The sequence below is a fragment of the Solanum verrucosum genome, unplaced genomic scaffold (assembly GCF_900185275.1).
Source record: "Solanum verrucosum unplaced genomic scaffold, falcon-dt-bn FXZP01000071.1, whole genome shotgun sequence".
Lineage (NCBI taxonomy): Eukaryota > Viridiplantae > Streptophyta > Magnoliopsida > Solanales > Solanaceae > Solanum > Solanum verrucosum.
The window spans coordinates 28308-49404 of NW_026020118.1; positions in this window are offsets into that span (position 1 = coordinate 28308).

Sequence of the window (21097 nt, forward strand, 5' to 3'; positions counted from 1 at the left end):
GTGCCCAATTCACTTCTCACTTTTGGAAGTCATTCCAAAGGGGTCTTGGTACAAAGGTAAAGCTTAGCACGGCCTTCCACCCTCAAACGGATGGCCAAGCCGAAAGAACAATTCAAACCTTGGAGGATATGCTTAGAGCTTGTGTATTGGAGTTGAAAGGTAGTTGGGATGATCATCTTCCTTTGATTGAATTTGCATACAACAATAGTTATCATTCTAGTATCGGTATGGCTCCTTTTGAGGCACTTTATGGTAGATGGTGTAGGTCACCGGTTGGGTGGTTTGAAGTCGGAGAGGTGGCCTTGTTGGGTCCGGATCTGGTCATGGATGCTCTTGAGAAGGTAAGGATGATTAGGGAGAGGTTGAAAACAGCCCAAAGTCGTCAAAGGTCTTATGCCGATGTGAGGAGACGGGATCTTGAATTCAAAGTGGGTGATTGGGTTTATTTGAAGGTTTCTCCAATGAAAGGTGTGGTTCGTTTTGGTAAGAAGGGGAAATTAAGTCCTAGGTATGTCGGTCCTTATGAGATAATAAAAAGGGTTGGTAAAGTAGCCTATGAGTTGGGGTTGCCCAAGGAGATGGAATTAGTTCATCCGGTATTCCATGTATCGATGTTGAGGAAATGTGTTGGTGATCCTAACGCTATTGTACCTCTTGAGGTTGTGGGTGTTGTAGAAGATAATTTGACGTATGAAGAAGTCCCGGTTTAGATCTTAGATAGACAAGTTAAAAGGTTGAGGAACAAAGAAGTGGCGTCCGTTAAGGTGCTTTGGAGAAATCAACAAGTGGAGAGTGCTACTTGGGAGGCCGAAGCGGACATGCAAAGACGTTATCCTTATCTATTCAACTCCACTCAAGCCTAAGGTATTAAATCAAGTCCTTTGTACTCCATCGAGTCCTACATTTCAGCCTCTGAATCATTAATGTGCATATATGTTTAAATTAATGAGTTATGGATGCTTTACACTAAGTTTTGAAATCTTGAAGTGATGTTTAAATAAAATTTTTGCATTCATGTTGGGGCTGATATGTTCTTACTAAGTCTTGCCTTGTACGTCTCTTCCACATTCGGGGACGAATGTTCCCAAGGGGGAGATATTGAAACGACCCCAAAAAAATGACCGAAAATGTGCTTCGGAAACACCTATAATTGTAATTTCCATATATCTCAAAATCCGTTTCGTTTTTCGAAAATCCGACTTCATATTCTTGTTTAGGGGGTCAAATTGAGTGGGAAATGGGTCTAACCCAAATTTTAGAGCAACCGTATCAAAATCCAAAATTTCCAAGTGAAGCCTTTTTCGAGGGTCTACTTTGGAGGGTCATATCTCCTAGCAAACAAATTATTTGGTGGCCAATAATATATCCGTGGAAAGCCCTTTGAGTTAGCTATCTAACGCACTTAGTTTCACCTTATTCGGAGTTCGGACGAAGAAGTTATGCACATTTTCGTAAAGTCTGTCCGGCAGGAAATCCAAATTCCAGTAGCTGATTTTACTGTTCATCTACTGTTCACCCGCCTATTTTTTTTTCTAAGTGTTGGACCCTTTTTTTCAAAGGACTTATATTAATTCCTAGATACCATAATCCAATTCCCATCCCAAAAAAAAACATTTCCCTCTCTACAATCCTCCATTTAAGAAGAAGAAGAAGTGGGAGCTAGGGCTTTGGATTCAAGGCTTTCTTCATCAATTTTCGTGGGAGATCATAGCAAAGGTATGGGGGTCTTGATCCTTGTCTAATTTTCCATACAAGGAGCCAAATCCAAAGTTACTTCAAAATATGAAAAATCTAGGTTTTCACTCAATCTCATGGGTTCTTCCATCAAATGGTTTTAAAAGGTTTCTAATGGCACTTTATGGTTATATTGTTGTTGTATTGACGATTTAAGATGAAAATACTCCATGAACCCATGATTTCTCTCTATTCCTAGTTTATGCCTTTATGAAGTGGTTGCTAGATAATGAATGTATATGAATCAAACTTGTTTAAAGGTCTTTAGATTGTTGAAGTATGTCATTACCCATGCTTATTTTATGGTGTATTGTTGGTGTATTGGTATGTGAGGCTTATGGCCTTAAAGGCATAGTATGAGAAATTGGAGTGTTATCATGACATTATATGAATGAGAATCTAATGAAGATAATGTGATCATGTTATGAATGTAAAGGTGTTGTTGTAGGTTGTTCACTGTTTTGGTTGCATAATTACTACCCTAATTTCCATGCTCTTTGATTTCATTACATGCCTTCAAGGTGTTTGACAAAATGTCCAACTATGGAGAATTGATAAATTGATGTTTTAAAGCTTGAGTTATGAGATGTATGGAACTTCAAAGATGTGTTGATGACAAACTAAGCTTGTGTATATGTTCATTCCATACGTGAGATTGCATTAGAGCCTAATGAGAATTTCCTATATAAAGTGTTGCATGACCATGCCCGGTCCGGGGGAAAAGAACCGGACAACCATGTGAGAGGTTTATATCTCACCACCTAGGATGTTTGGGGTGTGACCAACATCAACCATGTGAGAGGTTTATATCTCACCACCTAGGATGTTTGGGGTGTGACCAACATCAACCATGTGAGAGGTTTATATCTCACCACCTAGGATGCTTGGGGTGTGACCAACATCAACCATGTGAGGGGTTTATACCTTGCCACCAGGGTGTCCGGGTGTGAACGGCATCCCCCATCCTAAGTTGGTGTTATAGATTGGTTGGATCATGCATACACATATGATATCTACTATTAGTATAGATTTACTTAAACATGTTTTGACTTCACTTTGATCATGCATCCTCATATTGTTATTCATAATGCCTATGAAACTATTTCTTGTATTTCGATTGTGTCCTTGTTTATTGTTGTGTTGCACCCCGCATACTTAGTACATTCCAAGTACTAACGCATATTTTGCCTACATGATGTCACCATGTAGGGACCGGAGCTACTCTTGATCCTTCTCTCCATTCACGTGGCTAGTACGACGCTTATCCGAGTTTGTTGGTGAGTCCTCAATAATTCGAGGGCTATGTTATGTTTCTTACTCCTATGTTTTGAGACTTTAGCTTGCAATTGTATTTTAACTATGAGGGGAGCCGGTAATATGTCATGGCCCCCGTCCTATCTATGTATGTAGAGGTGTGAGTTGGACAAGTATTTTGTAAACGAGCTTGACTCTTATTCTATGATGTCATTTTGAAATGGTTTGCCTTAGTCCCTATTTCCCGTTAATTAATGTTGAATGTACTTCCGCGACCGATGAAGTGTGATGACAAGTTTGAGAGGCTTGTTTGGGGTTCCTTCGGGTTCCTCATTCGCCATGTCACGTCTAGGCCCTAGGCTTGGGTCGTGACACCTCGGACTCAACAACAACATGATTCGATATGCGTTATAGTAGACCAAATGATGAAATCAGCCCATTTCATTCCCGTCAAAGTTTCTTCTTTGGTGGTAGATTATTCTAAGTTGTATTTGAGGGAAATGGTAAGGTTGCATGGAGTGCCCTTGTACTCAGTTTACTACTTAGTTTTGGAAGTCTTTCCAAAAGGTCTTGGTACTAGAGTTAAGCTTAGCACAACTTTTTATCCACAAACCGATGGGCAAGTGGAGAAAACGATCCAAACTTTGGAAGATATTTTGAGGGCATGTGTCATTAATTTCAAGGGAAATTGGGATGATAACTTACTATAAATTGAGTTTGCTTATAATAATAGTTACCATTCGATTATTTGGTATGGCTCTGTTTCAGGCTCTTTATGGTAGGAGGTGTAGATCTCCTATAGGGTGGTTTGAGGTCGGTGAAGTTGCCTTGATAGGATCCAAGTTAGTTCATGAGGCTATGGAAAAAGTCCTACTTATTAGGGAAAGGTTGAGAACATCCCAAAGTCGACAAAAGTCCTATGCCGATGTTAGAAGAAGAGATCTTGAGTTTGATGTTCATGATTGGGTTTACTTGAGGTAATGAGTTCCTCATGATTTACTCTTTACTTGGTGTCATGTGTTTGAGATATTCCCATCATTTTATTATTTTATGCATGTTCATGAAAAACTTGTGTTTGAAAAGAAAATGAGTTTACATGATTGATTTTCCTCATGTTGTTGTGCATTGAGTGCCTATAGACTTAATAAGATGAATTTTTGAACATGCCTTTAACTTAGAGTTGGTATTTCCTCTATGGATGTATACTTTTGATTATAGGTTGCTTATAGACTCCAGGATATTGTGTTGAGCATGCTTTCAGTTTGGAGATGGTAGTTCTTCCGTGAAAATGAGAAATTTAAAATTTCATGCATATTGGGTTGCTAGGTCTAGTTTCTACATTCCTTATGGTGTGTTTTGTATGTTAAGCTTGAAGTCGATATTTCCTCGTTGAGTTGTGCATTTTTATGAGATTGCATGCATGATGGGCTGCTAGAATTGAGTCTTTTATTTCAAGAGGTGTCTATAATTCCATTTGAGGATGAATGTTCCTAAGGGGGAGATAATGTAACACCTCAGAAATCTAGTACTCAAAGAATGGGGTAAAGTGTCAAGCATTAAGCCAAGGAATTGAGCTTGGGCAACCTTCACAAGGACCCATACGAGCTGTGAAGGGCACCACGAGTCGTGGTGCTGCCCATGGAAGCTCACAGTGACAAGCCAAGACATGCAAACATCCCACGACCACCATGACGCCTCGTGGTGAAGACCACGAGTAGTGGTGTCACTCATGGAGGGCTAGGTAGTGTGCACATTTAGGTAGCGTCCTCCCACGAGCCACTTCACGGCTCGTGAAGTCCACCACAAGCTGTGAGAGAGGTAGTGGTCTAGAGTTGGGTTGAAGGGTTGAGTGGTGGCTAGCCCTAGCGACTGGTCAAGGGACCACGGGCACCACTACATGTTGTGTGACCCTTGACGACTAGTGAAGCCAAGCGTGGTAGTGGTTCAACAGTTTTAGTTAAGCAATTTTTGGGTCTTTTCTGGTTTTAATTAAATCAAAGCTATGTCGTTTTACCCTAGCCTAAGACCCCTATAACTCACCCATTCAAGTAATTATTTCCAAAACACAAAAGAAATCCCTAGTTCTTCCTCTAAAATATTTCTCTCTCTAGAACTTGAAGAAGAAGAAGAAAGAGTTCAAGCTAGGATCAAGGTCAAGTATCCATTCCTCAAGCATTTGTGGGCTTTTATATTAAGGTATGATGGCTTTTCAACCATGTAATCCTTTCATCCATGCAGCCCCCAAGATTTCCCAATTGAAAAGTAGAAATTCCCCAATTGAGGTAGGGTTTTCTTCTAATATTTTGGGTCTTGATGAATATTGATCCAAATAATTTGGTTATGATTGTTTATGTTTGAATTGATATGCATGTTTTTAGGATTAATTTGCATGTACCCATGCTTAACCCATGTTCCTAGTCTGAAATTGATGTAAATGGGTTTGATGCCATGAAAGGAGAAGTAGTGGATTTAGTTGTATTCTTATAGGATTGATGAGATACATTAGAATTGCTTAATATTTAAGCATATATGATGATTGGGATATACATTGCTTTGATAGTGAAGCATATATGAGGATTATGAGATGAAGTGCTTTGAGAGTAAAGCTTATGTTATGAATTGTTGATTATTGATGTAATTGTTGTGGAAGGGATAGTTCCCAAATGAATTACTTAGGTAAGAATGTGAAAGGCTTTCTTACATTGGATCATTCTAAGTTGAAATGATTGCTCACCTAAAATGAATCTAGACTAAAATGCTAAGAAATAGATGAGGCAAGAGGTGATTACCCTTGACCTCTAAATGAGAAGGATATGAGGCAATTTCCCATATTCCTTAGACGAGAGGCGACTAACCTTATTTTTAAAGATATGGAGGCGAATACCCGTGTCTTATTATGAAAGGACATGAAGGCGAATACCAATGATTCCTTATATAATCATGTGGAGGCGAATACATGTCATATGATGTTGGGCATGGAGGCGAATACCCATGATCCTATAAGATGGACATAGGGGTTAGTACCCATGACCATATATGTAAAGAAAGGTGACTACTGATACGCTCAAATTACACCTCCCTAAAGAAGCATAAACGATCGTTATCAAGTAAAGAATACAACTTGTAGGTTGGGGTCGATCCCACGAGGAAAATGGTTTAGACTTTACTTTAATGAACAATTATATTCAATTAGTCAAATTACTTCCAGAAACAAGTAATTAAAAATGGGGTTTTTTGTGAAACAAATTGTAAGAATTCAATAAATAATCAGTAATCAAAAATCAGTTTTGGTTATTATCAAGGTGAGTGAAATAAATAGGGTATACGTGTTCCCCACAAGCTCATAATGTAGTAATCCTAGTAATAACAATCCTTTCCTAATGCACTACATGAAAAGTGATAAGTTAGGTATCTCTAAATCCTTTGTCCGGCATCTAGAGAATTTCACCCCGCATCTTAGTCCGGCTATGTGTGTGTAATTTACTAACCCTTACCTTTACCTCATATTAGACATCATAATCGATGTTTGACTTAGTTATTACTTCACATCAATCGACACTAGCCTATTAGATAGTATCACACTAAATCTATGTTGATAATTCTTTTTTTGTTGATTACCTCCTTGGTCCGGCAAGTATCAACAAGGCAAGTTCTAATGTTTGCAACAGCTAAAAAGACTTCTAAACGAAAAAATTATCAATGTATGCACCACACTGTTCAAGAATTGCTTATTTACTATTCATACTTTGTTAATTGCTCATGGTTCCCACAACCATAGTTGTGGAGTTTAGTTACCCATAATCATATGAACACAATTCATTGATTTAGATGAAAGAATTATAAATATACATAAAAAGAGTAATAAACCCAGAAATTCAACTTGAATTACAACTCAAAAATCTTCAAAACGATCTTAGGAAATTAATAATTGCTAAAGTTGCAAGTTAATCTCCCAAGTCAAGAACTAGAATAGAATAATAATGTCTAACCCCCAAAAACGAGGTTTACATGCCCTATTTATATAAAACAAGTCCTAAATTAAGGAACATTTGTTACAGGAACGCGTCTTCATTCTACGAGACTAACACACGGACTGTCAATGGATCTACGGTCCGTGAGTCCCTTCCGTCAGGCAGTACTTAGAAAATATTTCAACTTCCAAAAATTAGCTTCTCTAAAGCAAACGACGAAACTGCAGTACGGACCGTAGATCGATCTACGGTCCGTCAATCCCCTTCCGTAGCTCCACGCTTAGAATCTTCAAAAATCAGATACTGGAACCCTCGCAGTATCAAACTATGGATCAACATCACGGTCCATAGATCAATCTACGGACCGTCAATGGTCACCGTGCTTCCACACTTGGTCAGATTTCCCTGAGTTGCCTTCTATGCCTTGGCTTCTGATCTACGACCACCATCTATGGAGCGTCAATGGACCTACAGTCCGTAGATCACCTCCGTAGATGCCCTTTTTTGCATTTCTTTCAGCTGTCTCTTTATTTCCGCGCCTGAACATCTTTCCTGCCAAATATGATAAAAACAAATAAAAACCCATACAAAACGGCCCTAGACACACACAACTTGTAAGTGAAATGTATTAGAAATATCATAAACTCACGGTATATCAACACCCTCAACCTAAATTCGTTGTTTGTCCTCAAGCTACACACTAAGACTCTAAATGACACTTGTATAGAAGCAAACATTTCCAGCACAAACAATCATATGGCTCTCTATCCCACTCACTTTGCGGGTGCAAAATTTGTTCTCTTAGACTCAACAAGCTAATTCATGTGGATAAAACCATGACAATGATCGACCAACCAACACACAACATACATTGTTTTACTATCACCAAAGTACCAACTTTCCGCCAATACAACTAGTGCCCTTACTTCAAACGATATCCATTTTCTTTCACACAATGACTATGGATTTTAGTACAACGATTTATTCAACACTCACACTCAGAAATAACTTCAAGTACAGTTAATGCTCAATACCATAGGCTTGCCCTAATTTTCACTGCTTATACGCCTCACATTAGACTCTAGGATCACTATAGGACTTTCTTGGCTTGTAACGTAGGCTCAGGGTCATGTGTGGTACATTTGTGTACTTCTTAGTGACTTTCTGCCCTCATTGACATTACACTTGGCTTTCAACCTCTTTCTGCCCTATTTTTTCTTTCATCCAACCATTTTACCTTCTTTCCCTTGATTCTCTTCAAACATGGATGTGACTTTAGGTTTTGTAGATCTTTCTTTTTCACTTTTTTTTGTTTTATGCTTTTTCTTTAGATTTCAACAATTCACATCCATTCCTCTCTTTTCTCAACATCAAACTCTTTTCATATCCATTTTTCTTTCGGTTTCCTCATTCATAGCCACCCTCAACTTATGGATTTTCCATTGATTGAGCTACACAATACCTAATGTCGGGTCAGAGCCAAGATTGAAGTTACCTTTTACATCAGCCACCCTCAACTTAGGCTTTTGACCTAAGTCGAGGTGATTTCGGGGTTTAGAAAGAAATGGTCTAATTTTAAGCTCAAAGCATTTGGATCAAAGGTAGCATTTATTTCATTTGGTTGGATCTTTCATTTGAGCAATTTGTGGATTTATTAGAACAAGGGCCTATGATCACCTCCTAGCTTCTAGAGTGAATTGTCTTAGCAAGATTAACCGAGCAAGTTCTAGTTTTGCACAAAAACTGTTTGAACAATCAACTATTCTCACACACACTTGGCACATAGTTTAATTATCAGATTATCAGATTACCCAGTTCAAGTTTTAGCTTAAGTCATGCAATCAAGTTGATTCCTTATCATGTCATACTCAAAGCCAACACATTCAACTTGTCTTAGCCTACCAATTCTAGCACACATCACAAAATTTTGACTGGTATATTTTTCATAAGCCATCATGCTTCATCATTATTTTTCATGCTTCTATACATACAATCCTAACACATGCCGGTTCAACAGAAATTAAATAGTCTCTTGGGGAAAAAGAACACAGGCAAGAAAACCACAAGAGAGGATTTATGAGTTGGGTTACTCAGACTTTACCCTATCACTCACAATCCATTTACCCCACCCCCAACAAAAAATAAATGTGATTTTCCCTAATGTATACAAGAACAGTAAAAGATAGTGGATTGGGTGAAGCAAACCTGTGGCGCATAGCGCCGAAGAATTATGAAAGAGCAGGTGGGTTCGGTTTCCAGGAGCCTGCTGGAACAATAGTAGGGTCACCCTCAGTAGTGCCCACGCCATCCATCATAGCACCATCAGTGGTGCTAACAACATCCCTCACAACAGGCGGGACCTCTACAACTGGGGCAGAACTCGATGCCCCTGCAACACTCTCACGCACCCTCCGCTGGCACAAGTCTTCATCTAAAATTGATGCCTTTCTGGCCTCATTCTCCTGCCTACGCTGTCTCTTTTGAGCTTTCTCCTCCTCAGTGTGACTAGAATGGTGTCGCTTACCTTTGGCATGTGTAGGCTCAAGCCCTTCCTCGTTGGTCCCACTGAATAAAGCATCCAAGACCATATCATCAGCCAGTGCAGTAGGTGCAGCCTGAGGCTCAACTGTAGGGTGGCAAGAATGGCATCAACATCGGTCTGGAGACTGGCTAATTCAGCCTGCAAAGCGGATGATCTATGGTCGGGGCTGATCGCTCGAGGACTCATAATTCAAAGGCATCAAGACGCTTATTAATAGCCTGAACCTTCCGGTCCATCATGCCCTCCATCCTTTGCTCCATTCAGGAATCGGACTCGGCTATCGACTTTTGAATCCACGGCTGGGTGTGATGCAGCAGTGTGGCCATCTGAGCCTCTAATTTATGTACTCTGGCCAATGGGACAACAGTAGCTCCTAGTTGTGGTGTGGACCGGGATGAACTAGAAGCCATACTAGTGGCCTGGGAAGAGGAGGCTGGGACAGTATCAGAGTGATCTAGTATAACGGGATCACCGCCTTATGACTGCCCCACCGTGTCTGCAAGATTTGTGCCCAAGGGAGGTACCTCAACCAAGGGCTCTCTGCGAGGTGCCGCCACATTTGCCTTATCTCGAATGAGGTCTATGTCCAAAGTCCCTGTAGGGTGGATCTACCTATCACAATGCCAGATAGGCACTCCAGAGTTCCTGTACAATTGGAAAATCAAACATGGAAAGGGGTAAGTAGTGGAGGTCTTGAATGCCCTCTCGTGAATCTCTGCCAGCAACATCCGGGCAAAGTAAATCTCCACTCCTGCTACCAGTGTTGCAACCATGATCGCTCTATCTCATGTGAGTTGGTTGTCAGCTTTTGTCGGCGACACTCTGTTACGCACCAACAACTAGAAGAACCTGGCCACAAAATTCAATTTGGCCTTTTGGATACCTAACCGAGGTGCGGCGACCCACTCTGAACGTTCGCCATCTACAGCAATGTACTTAGCCAACCATAGTATTACAGCCTCTCGTTGTTCAGCATTCCTCTGGAAAGCACCGCTCTACACGATGTCCCATCTGTACTCAAACTCCGATGTGTTTAGTGACCAAGAGTGACCTGTGGTCGGACCATAGAGAAAGTGCCTGATGGTGGCATGTGATATGTCCACCAAACAACCCCGGACCACAGTGAAAGTGAGAGGATCTTGGTCCATGGGCTTTGACCTCTTGGAGATCGAGCCACGTAGAGTGGCAACATAGGAGGCGTAGAACTCTCGCACAATATCCTCACTATAAGTCCCAGGGTCTCGAGCCATCCAATCACACTTGTGAAGGTTAAAAAGTTGGTGGAAGTCAGGGACAGTGTGCAAGCTTCCCGTGAGGACTCTGCGCTCCTTTGTAATAAGTCAGGCCATCTTCCCTTTGTTATTTCTCATCTTGGCATCCCGATAAATCTGCCATTGGTTCTCAACAGACCATCTGTTTGGCTCGCCGGCCACTGGAGTAGGATCATCATTCCTTGGTGCTGGTACAAACTTCGAGCTAGTGGCCTCATCAAACGAGGCAGCTTGGTCATCCTGGCTGTACCCCGTGGCTGACTTGGCATTGGACCCCGAAGCATGGGCAGACTCGGACCCTGAAGCATTGCTGGACTCAGAGCCAGAAGCATGGGTAGACTCGAAGCAAGACGTAGACCTAGTAGCTGAACTGGAAGCTGCCCAGTTGGTGACCCGATTAGCGTTTGCTCCTCATCAGACTGGGAGACAGTGACTACGTTGGTGATCACCTTCTTGGGGTGCCTCTGGTGGCTCGGGGTGCCGTGGGGGAAGTCCTTGTGTTCGGAGGAACGTATGCTGGATCTTTTTCCGTGTCTGTGTCCTCATCGATTAACCTGAAGCTAAGAGCAACAGATTTTGACCTGCCTTGTTTTGCATAGGTGACTAGCTTCTTGGGTGCCATCGTACGTGTGGAGGCGATATTAGTGCCAAAACTCACCATAAACAAGCTAACAAATATTTTAGAACTGTAAACGAACAGTGACAAACTCCCAAGAAAATTTCAAACATAGGCTACAATGGTCATCCACGGAGGAGACCTACGGTCCGTAGACTGATCCACGGTCCGTGGAACCCTTCCATGGATCAAAGGACCAACAATCTTAGTCGCAGATGGAAACCACAGATGTACAGAACGGTCCGTAGATTGATATACGGACCGTAGTCCACATCCGTGGTTTCACACTTTGTGAGATTTCAGGTGCATCCAACCACGAACCTAATCTACGGTTCGTAGATGGGGTATCGTCAATGTGATCTGTGCTAGATTTAAACCATTTTTTTAATTTTCAAGTCCACATCATGGACCATTTTCAACAATATCCTAGTTTAACCATGCATTTCAACATTGAATCATGCTAGTTTGTCATTCTCAGGATTCCGATTAATCATTTTAACAATTATTTAAGACAAACTTTGTACCCCTAAGTCGAAACTTACATGTAGACTTATAATCACATACATCAAGGTAACACAGTCACTATCTATCGTTCAAAGAGTATGGTGACTTCCCATTTTATCATACAATTTCATCTAACAATTACCCAAGGTCAAGACCTGACTCTCGACTCTCTATATTAAATCTATGAACCAAAATTCAAAGTGAGAGGAAAGTCTATTACCTTACAAGCAACGTGGAGTGGGGTGATTGCGTGATGACACTAAGTTTTGCAAGACCAAAGAATCACCTCTTCGTTACTAACCTAACACCGGACCCTTTTAGTGGAATATGGAATGACTTGTATTCAGAATGGAAAGGAATTTTGAGAATGATGGGGGAACGGGAGAGATGATTTTATGGGGGAGTTATGGAGTGATTTAGTGGAGTTGAGGGTGTTTGAAATGGTTGGGGAGTGAATGGAGGGAAGTGGAAATGATTTGAAATCAGGGGAGTTTTAAATAAAGGGGGTCCGGGTTGGGTCGGACAGATTTAGGGTTTTGGACCCACGAGATCCCGTCTACGGTCCGTAGATTGGGACCGTAGATCACACTTATACTTGGAAAAGTTTAGGGGCATACCTTAGGGGCATACCTGGGATCTACTGACACCATCCACGGTTCGTGGATAGAATGACGGACCGTTGATGGGGTCTGTAGACCTCTGCACCAGACCATTTTCTGCAGATTTTGCATAGCGTACCTGCACATGTAGAAACCATTAGGCTATTCTTTTTATATTTTCTGGACACTTTTTAGATACGGACCCTATGCTAATTCTAGCCAACACTAAAAAAACAAAAACACCTATCTAAATTGATAGAGAGACGCATTTAAACAAAGAAAACTACTAAATGGGAAAATAGAAACCTATTGTTGGCTAGATTGTACATCTTGGGTTGCCTCCCAAGTAGTGCTTGGTTTAACTTCGCTGCACGACGCAAGTTTCTTGATTACTCAGACTTCATCAAGATTGTAGGCCTCAATCACTTCTTGCACACTTTCAGCATTTCCCAGATAGATCTCGATCCTTTGCCCGTTTACCATGAACCTTGTTCCTTCACTATTCTCAAGCTCAACCACTCCATGGGGGAGCACTTTTGTGAGAAAAAATGGCCCAGTCCATTTGGATTTGAGTTTTCCTGGAAACAAGCGCAACATAGAGTTGAATAGAAGCACAAGATCACCAACCACAAATTCACACTTTTCAATTCTTTGATCATGATACCGCTTCATCTTTTCTTTGTACAAGGCTGAACTTTCGTAAGCTTTTAGGCGAAACTCATCAAGCATATTCAAGTCATTCATTCTTTGATTAGATGCGGCGCCCCAATCCAAATTTAGCTTCTTCATTGCCCACATCGCCTTATGCTCTAGCTCTACCGGTAAATGACAAGACTTCCCATATACAAGTTGGTAATGAGACATACCTATGGGGGTCTTGTATGCAGTGCGATAGGCCCATAGAGCATCATCAAGCTTCCTTGACCAATCGGTTATATTAGCATTCACAGTGTTTGCCAAAATCTGTTTGATTTCTCTATTGGACACTTCAACTTGCCCACTACTCTATGGATGGTAAGGAGTTGCTACATTGTGGTGGACGCCATATTTCTCAAGTATTACCTTGAACAACTTATTACAAAAGTGAGAACCTCTATCGCTAATAATAGCCCTCGGTGTACCAAATCTGGAGAAGATATTATTTATCAAGAATGCGGTGACACATTTACGCAACTGCTTCCACCCACTTTGATACATAATCAACCGCAAGAAGAATATACTTCATTCCATATGAACTCACAAATGGACCCATAAAATCAATGCCCCATACATCAAACAACTCTATCACCAATATAGGATTCATAGGGAGCTCTTGCCTTTTTGAAATCCCTCTTTCTCTTTGGCAACGATCGCAAGACTTGGTGAAATCATGAGCATCTTGGTGGAAGGTGGGCCAGTAGTACCCACACTGCAAAATCTTATGTGCAGTCCGAATACCACTATGATGCCCACCAACAGGTGATGAATGGCATGCTTCAAGTACACTCAACATCTCAACCTCGGGCACACAGCGACGAATAATCCCATCAGCACAACTACGATACAAGTACGGCTCATCCCAAAAGAATTTCTTCACATCATGCATAAAATTTTTCCTTTGGTGAAAAGACAAATTCGGGGGTACAATATCGCTTGCCAAATAATTAGCAAAGTCTGCAAACGAAGGAATCAAATCATGAGAAGGAGCCAATACATGTTCATCTGGAAAATCATCATTAATTTCAGCCCTATCTCCAAGATTTAGTATAGCCTCTTCTTCTAATCTGGACAAGTGATCAGCAACTTGATTTTTGGTCCCCTTTCTATCTCTTACCACAAAATCAAACTCTTGCAGCAATAATACCCATCAAATCAATCTTGGTTTGGCATCCTTTTTCGCCATCAAATAACTCAATGTAGAATGGTTAGTATGCACTATGACCTTAGTACCAAGCAAGTAGGATGGAAATTTCTTGAATGCAAAAACCACCATAAGAAGTTCTTGGTCGGTCACAGTATAATTCTTCTGGGCAACATTTAGAGCTTTGCTAGCATAGTAAATAGGGTGAAGAATTTTCTCTTTCCTCTGTCCTAGTACCACATCAAGTGCCACTCCACTTGCATCACACATTACCTCAAAGGGTTGTTCCCAATCAGGTGAAATAATGATAGGTGTGGTAACCAACTTCTCTTTCAAATCTTCAAATCTCTCAGACAAGTATCATCAAAATCAAATCTATACTCCTTTTCGAGCAGTTTGCACAATGGGTGTGCAATTTTTGAAAAGTCTTTGTTGAATCTCCTATAAAAACCTGCATGCCCAAGAAAACTTCTAACTCCTTTTACAGAAATGGGTGGTGGAAGCTTTTCTATTACCTCAACTTTAGCTCTCTCAACCTCAATACCTTTCTCTGAAATTCGATGACCCAACACTATACCTTCTTTAACCATAAAATGACACTTCTCCCAATTTAGCACCAAGTTGCAGTCTTCACACCTTTTAAGCACCTCGGCCAAATGATCCAAACAACGATCAAAAGAATCACCTACAACTAAAAAATCATCCATGAACACTTCAATAGTGTCTTCCACCATATCAGAAAATATAGACATCATACAACGCTGGAAAGTTGTTGGACCATTGCACAACCCAAATGACATCCGTTTGAATGCAAAAGTCCCATAAGGGCAAGTAAATGTGGTCTTCTCTTGGTATTCTGGAGCTATAAAAATTTGATTGTAGCCTGAATACCCATCAAGAAAACAATACCAACCCCTTCCTGCAAGTTTATCCAACATCTAGTCCATGAACGGCATAGGAAAGTGGTTCCTTTCTGTCCACGCATTCAACTTCCGGTAATCCATACAATCTCTCCATCCAGTAACGGGCCTCACTGGAACATGCTCATTTCTTTCATTTGGAACCAAAGTAATACCACCCTTTTTAGGCACGCACTGCACAAAACACACCCAACTACTATCTGCAATGGGGTAAATAACTCCCACATCCAGCCACTTGATGATCTCCTTTTTAACTACCTCTTGCATAGATGGATTTCATCTTCTCTGGTGCTCGATACTGGGCTTATGATCTGGCATGAGTTGGATTTTGTTAGAGAAAATACCGGAAGGAATCCCAATAATATCTGCAATAGTTCACTTGAACCTCTTTAACACAGTCACCAAGCACTCTACTTGTCTCGCATTCAAATCTGCCTCAATGATGACCGGCAAAGTGTTCTCTCTGCCCAAGTATACATACCTCAAATGCTATGGTAGAGCCTTAAGCTCCAATTTCGGTGCGGACTCGTAATTCTTTAACTCATACTTCTTTGGTATGGACCGATATTCACACCTATCGAGTGTGGCTACCAACTCATCATACTCTTCAATACCATCACTATCAAAATTCATCATAACTGCTGCTAATGCCTCAACACCTAGTCGCTCTTCAATTTGCACTTCTGTCCCACTCTCCACTATGTAAGTTATAGCAGATACTGCTTAAAGCTCACCACTCTGCTTCATGGACCTACAAATATTGAAAGTTGCTTTTTTATTATTCAGTCTGAACTTCATCTGTCCCTTTTACATATCAACCAATGCATGCCCTGTGGCAAGAAATGGTCTCCCAAGGATGATGGAAACCTCAAAATCAACCTCACAGTCAAGAATCACAAAATCTGCCGAAAAACTGAAAGACTCCACTTTCACTAGCACATCATGGAGTACATCAATGGGCCTCTTCACAGTTTGATCGGCCATTAGTAACCGCATTGCAGTGGGATTTGGGTCCCCTAGACCCAACTTCTTGTAAATAGACAATGACATGAGGTTTATGCTAGCACCAAGATCACACAATGCCTTAGCAAAGTGTAACAACCCTATAGTACATGGGATCGTGAAATCACCAGGGTCTTCGTTCTTTTACACAAGAGATCTTGTAGCAATAGTGCTACAATGCTGCAATTTATCATCATCTTCAAAACTCACAGACCTTTTCTTTGTCACCATATCTTCCATAAATTTCGCATACCCAGGCATTTGCTCCAAAGCTTCTATCAAAGGAACGTTGATAGAAAGTTGATTCAACATACTAATAATCCTGTGATATTTACCATCTTCAGTCTTCTTCACTAACCTTTGTGGAAAAGGTAGTGGAGGTCTAGGTATGGGGACCACTTTCTGAGATATCTCCGTTTCTTGCTCTGTCGCAGTCTCCGACTCTTCTCTAACCTCTACCACATCATCTTCTATTCTAATCTCTGCATCCACCACAGATGGCATAAATAGATATATGGTTTGCTTACCCCCTTGAGTAGTAACTGACATACATTGACCATCATTCTTTGGATTCTGGATGGTGTTGCTAGGAAGAGTGTCAGGTTGACGTGGATTCACTGTGGTAGACAACTGAGTCATCTGCTACTCTAGATGCTTTATTGACACTGTATGGGCATCAACATTTTGACCAATACTCGACAATTCATTTCTCATCTCCTTCACATTCTCATGAGTTGCATCAAACCTTCTCATCATCTTATTCATCATATCTTCAAAACGCGCCAAATTGCCTCCAGCTTCCCTAGTACCAGATTTCCAATTTTGAGGGGGAACATAAGGTCCAACCCGATACTTTCTATTGCCATAGTTGTTCCGATTGTAGTTGTTGTCGCGATTGAAGTTTCCATCCCGGACATATTGACCCTCTCGGTTGTAATTACCATACTTCCGACCTTGGTTTCCTTGACCTTGGCGCCAATTTTCCATGTTGGATCCTTGAGCGTTAGATCGGAAAACCCCCATCTGATCATTCATTGCATAAGCATCTTCTTCAATGTAACACTCTTCAGCTGGTGGTGGCATTCTAGTCAAGTAATTCACATCATTTACCTTCTCTGCACCTCCGCTCATATGCTTCAATACCAACCCCAACTCGGTCCTCATCTGAGCCATCTCCTCACGAATCTCCTCTGCAGACTGATTATTCCTAGCATGAACAACAAATGTGTTTCTCCTAGTATCTGACCTCCTAGTGCCCCATGTTTTATTGTTGCGAGAGATCTTTTCCAATTTTTCTGTAATCTGCACATATATGCAATAACCATATAATCCTCCAGCAATAGTATCAAGCACTGCTTTATTGTTGTAATCCTGACCTAGATAGAAATATTCATTCAGTGACTCATCATCAATACAGCGATCCGGAACACCTCTTATGAACAAAGTGAATCTATCTCATGAGCTACTCACAGACTCTCTAGGTAATTCCACAAAATTATTTACCCTATCTTTGTGATTGAGCTTCTTGGACACTAGATTATACCTTGCGAAGAACACATCCCTCAGTTGGTCCCATGTATAGATTGAGTTATAAGGAAGCTCAGTGAAACATATAGCAGCATCGCTTGTCAGTGATAAAGGGAACACTCGCAATCCAATGACGTCCATATCCAAGTCTGGTCGACCTAAATAGCTCTTGAAGACCACCCTTATCTTGGCTATGTGAGCATATGGGTCCTCCCATGGCAACCCTGAGAACAAGCCCCTCTCTGTAAGCATCTGCATTAAGCTACTAGTTACCATAAATGTGTGCCCTGGAGGCAAAGGGGGTAAGACTAGAGGTCCATCAGAGTCAGCAATATTGACGTTGCCACTGCAGTTGTCATGCAGTTGTGGGCCTGGTGGACCATACACCCTTACTGCATCTCCCATTTGATTTTCAGCTAGACCACGATTTTCCCCACCAGCTACTCTTGGCTGTTGTAACTCAACTGCATCACCAAGATTTACTCTGATATGATTAACTGGAATTCCTTGATTGTTCATGCTTTACAAAGTTCGGTTCAACTCTGGATCGTACGGAGTAAGTGGTTCACCCTGGCTCCGTGTACTTGGCATACACTAGAGTCAGAACCTGAGAGAGACAAAAACAACAAGAAAAATTAAAATTAGGAAATATTTGACTAAATTTCCATAATGTAGTTAAAATAAATCTAAAAGCCAAATTTTCCCCGACATCGACGCCAAAATTTGATACGCTCAAATTACACCTCCCTAAAGAAGCATAAGCGATCATTATCAAGTAAAGAACCCAACTTGTAGGTTGGAGTCGATCCCACGAGGAAAATGGTTTAGACTTTACTTTAATCAACAATTATATTCAATTAGTCAAATTACTTCCGAAAATAAGTAATTAAAAAGGGCGGTTTTTGTGAAACAAATTGTAAGAATTCAATAAATAATCAGTAATCAAAAGTCAATTTTGGTTGTTATCAAGGTGAGTAAAATAACTAGGGTATACGTGTTCCCCACAAGCTCATAACGTAGTAATCCTAGTAATAGCAATCCTTTCCTAATGCACTACATGCAAAGTGATAAGTTAGGTATCTCTAAATCCTTGGTCCGGCATCTAAAGAATTTCAACCCGCACCTTGGTCCAGCTACGTGTGTGTAATTTACTAACCCTTACCTTTACCTCATATTAGACATCAAAATCGATGTTTGGCTTAGTTATAACTTCGCACCAATCGACACTTGCCTATTAGATAGTACACAATAAATCTATGTTGATAATTCTTTTCTTGTTGATTACCTCCTTGGTCCGGAAAGTAGTAACAAGGCAAGTTCTAACATTTGCAACCGCTAAAAAGACTTCTAAATGAAAGAATTATCAATGCATGCACCATACTATTCAAGAATTGCTTATTTACTATTCATACTTTCTTAATTGCTCATGGTTCCCACAACCCTAGTTGTGGAGTTTAGTTACCCATAAGCATATGAACACAATTAATTGTTTTAGATGAAAGAATTATACAATTAAGTAAAAAGAGTAATAAACCCAAAAATTCAACTTGAATTGCAACTCAAAAATCTTCAAAAGGATCTTAGGAAATTAATAATTGCTAAAGTTGCAAGTTAATCTCCCAAGTCAAGAACTAGAATAGAATAATAATGTCTAACCCCCAAAAACGAGGTTTACATGCCCTATTTATAGAAAACAAGTCCTAAATTAAAAGGGAAACAAAATAAGGAAAGTTTGTTACAGGCATGCGTCTTCATTCCACGAGACTGACTCATGGACCGTCAATGGATCTACAGTCCGTGAGTCCCTTTCGTCATCCAGGACGTAGAAAATATTTCAACTTTGTAAAATTAGATTCTGTGAAGCAAACGACGGAACTGCAGTACGAACCGTAGATCGATCTACGGTCCGTCAATCCCCTTCCATAGTTCTACACTTAGAATCTTCAAAAATTAGATACTGGAACCGTTGCAGTATCAATCTATGGATCAACAGCACGGTCCATAGATCAATCTATGGACCGTCAATGGTCACCGTGGTCCCACCCTTGTTCAGATTTATCTGATTTGCCTTCCATGCCTTGGCTTCTGATACGACCACCATTTACGAAGCATCAATGGACCTACGGTTCATAGATCACCTCCATAGATGCCATTTTCTTCATTTTTTTCAGCTGTCTCTTTATTTTCACGCCTGAACATCTTTCCTGCCAAATATGATAAAAAGACATAAAAACCCATACATAAAGGCCTTAGACACACACAACTTGTAAGTGAAATGTATTAGAAATATCGTAAACTCACGGTATATCAACTACCCATTCGCCTTTATGTAAGACAAGAGGTGACTACCCATTAGCCTTTAGATGAAGGCAAGGAGGTGATTCCCCATGTCTATAAAAGATAAGCTAAAGATGAGAATGATAGGTGATAAGCTTGGATGATTGCTTAAGGTTGCCTTCTATGATGAGTAGGACTAGTGGAGGATTACCCATGTCTTCGCTAAGTATGCTTTGAGGTTACTTGAGAATTATTCATTATATGTTGATATTATCTATTGTGTGCATCGATTATGCTTATGATTTATATTTTCTAACCCTTATGTTTATGTTGATGCTTATTCAAGTTATCGTATTTAGTACATTCTTGTACTAACACATATTCTTGCCTACATTTCTTATCAAAATATAAGGTCCAGTGTTCCCGATTCTCATCTCCCTGGCTAGGATCTTAGTAGAGGCAAGACTTGAAGATTGGTGAGTCCTCATAAAATTCAAGAATTTGTCCACCATTTCCTTATGTTCTTTTATTTTATGTTTTGAACATTATTATATAAGTTGTGTCCCAAGGACTCTTTGTATTAGATGGTTTTGAGAAAAATGTATGAGACTTCTGCTTCATTTTATAAAACTTTGATTGTGTTGAAATTGTTTTAAGTTTCACTATTTTTCTATTATATTGATTATGAAAGAAAAGTTGCGTATATAAGGCCTCTCAAGGTCTTGTATGCCATGTTACGTCTAGGGTGTACCCCTGGGTCGTGACAAACTTGGTAATTAGAGCACAAGGTTTAGAATGGTTATTGGATGTCTCAAAACCACATCTAGTAGAGTCTTGTTCATGAGTGTGAAGCACGCCACATTTATGAATAAGAGGCTATAAGATATTTAGCAGACTTCACTTCTTCATTACTCTAAGTTTTGCCATAGAGTTTAACTCCCTAAGGTATCTCTCATAATCCTTACCTGATGGCTCTTCATTACTATAATATATGACTACTCAAAGGGATTTTGATTGAAGGACTGAGGGAGAAAAGATTG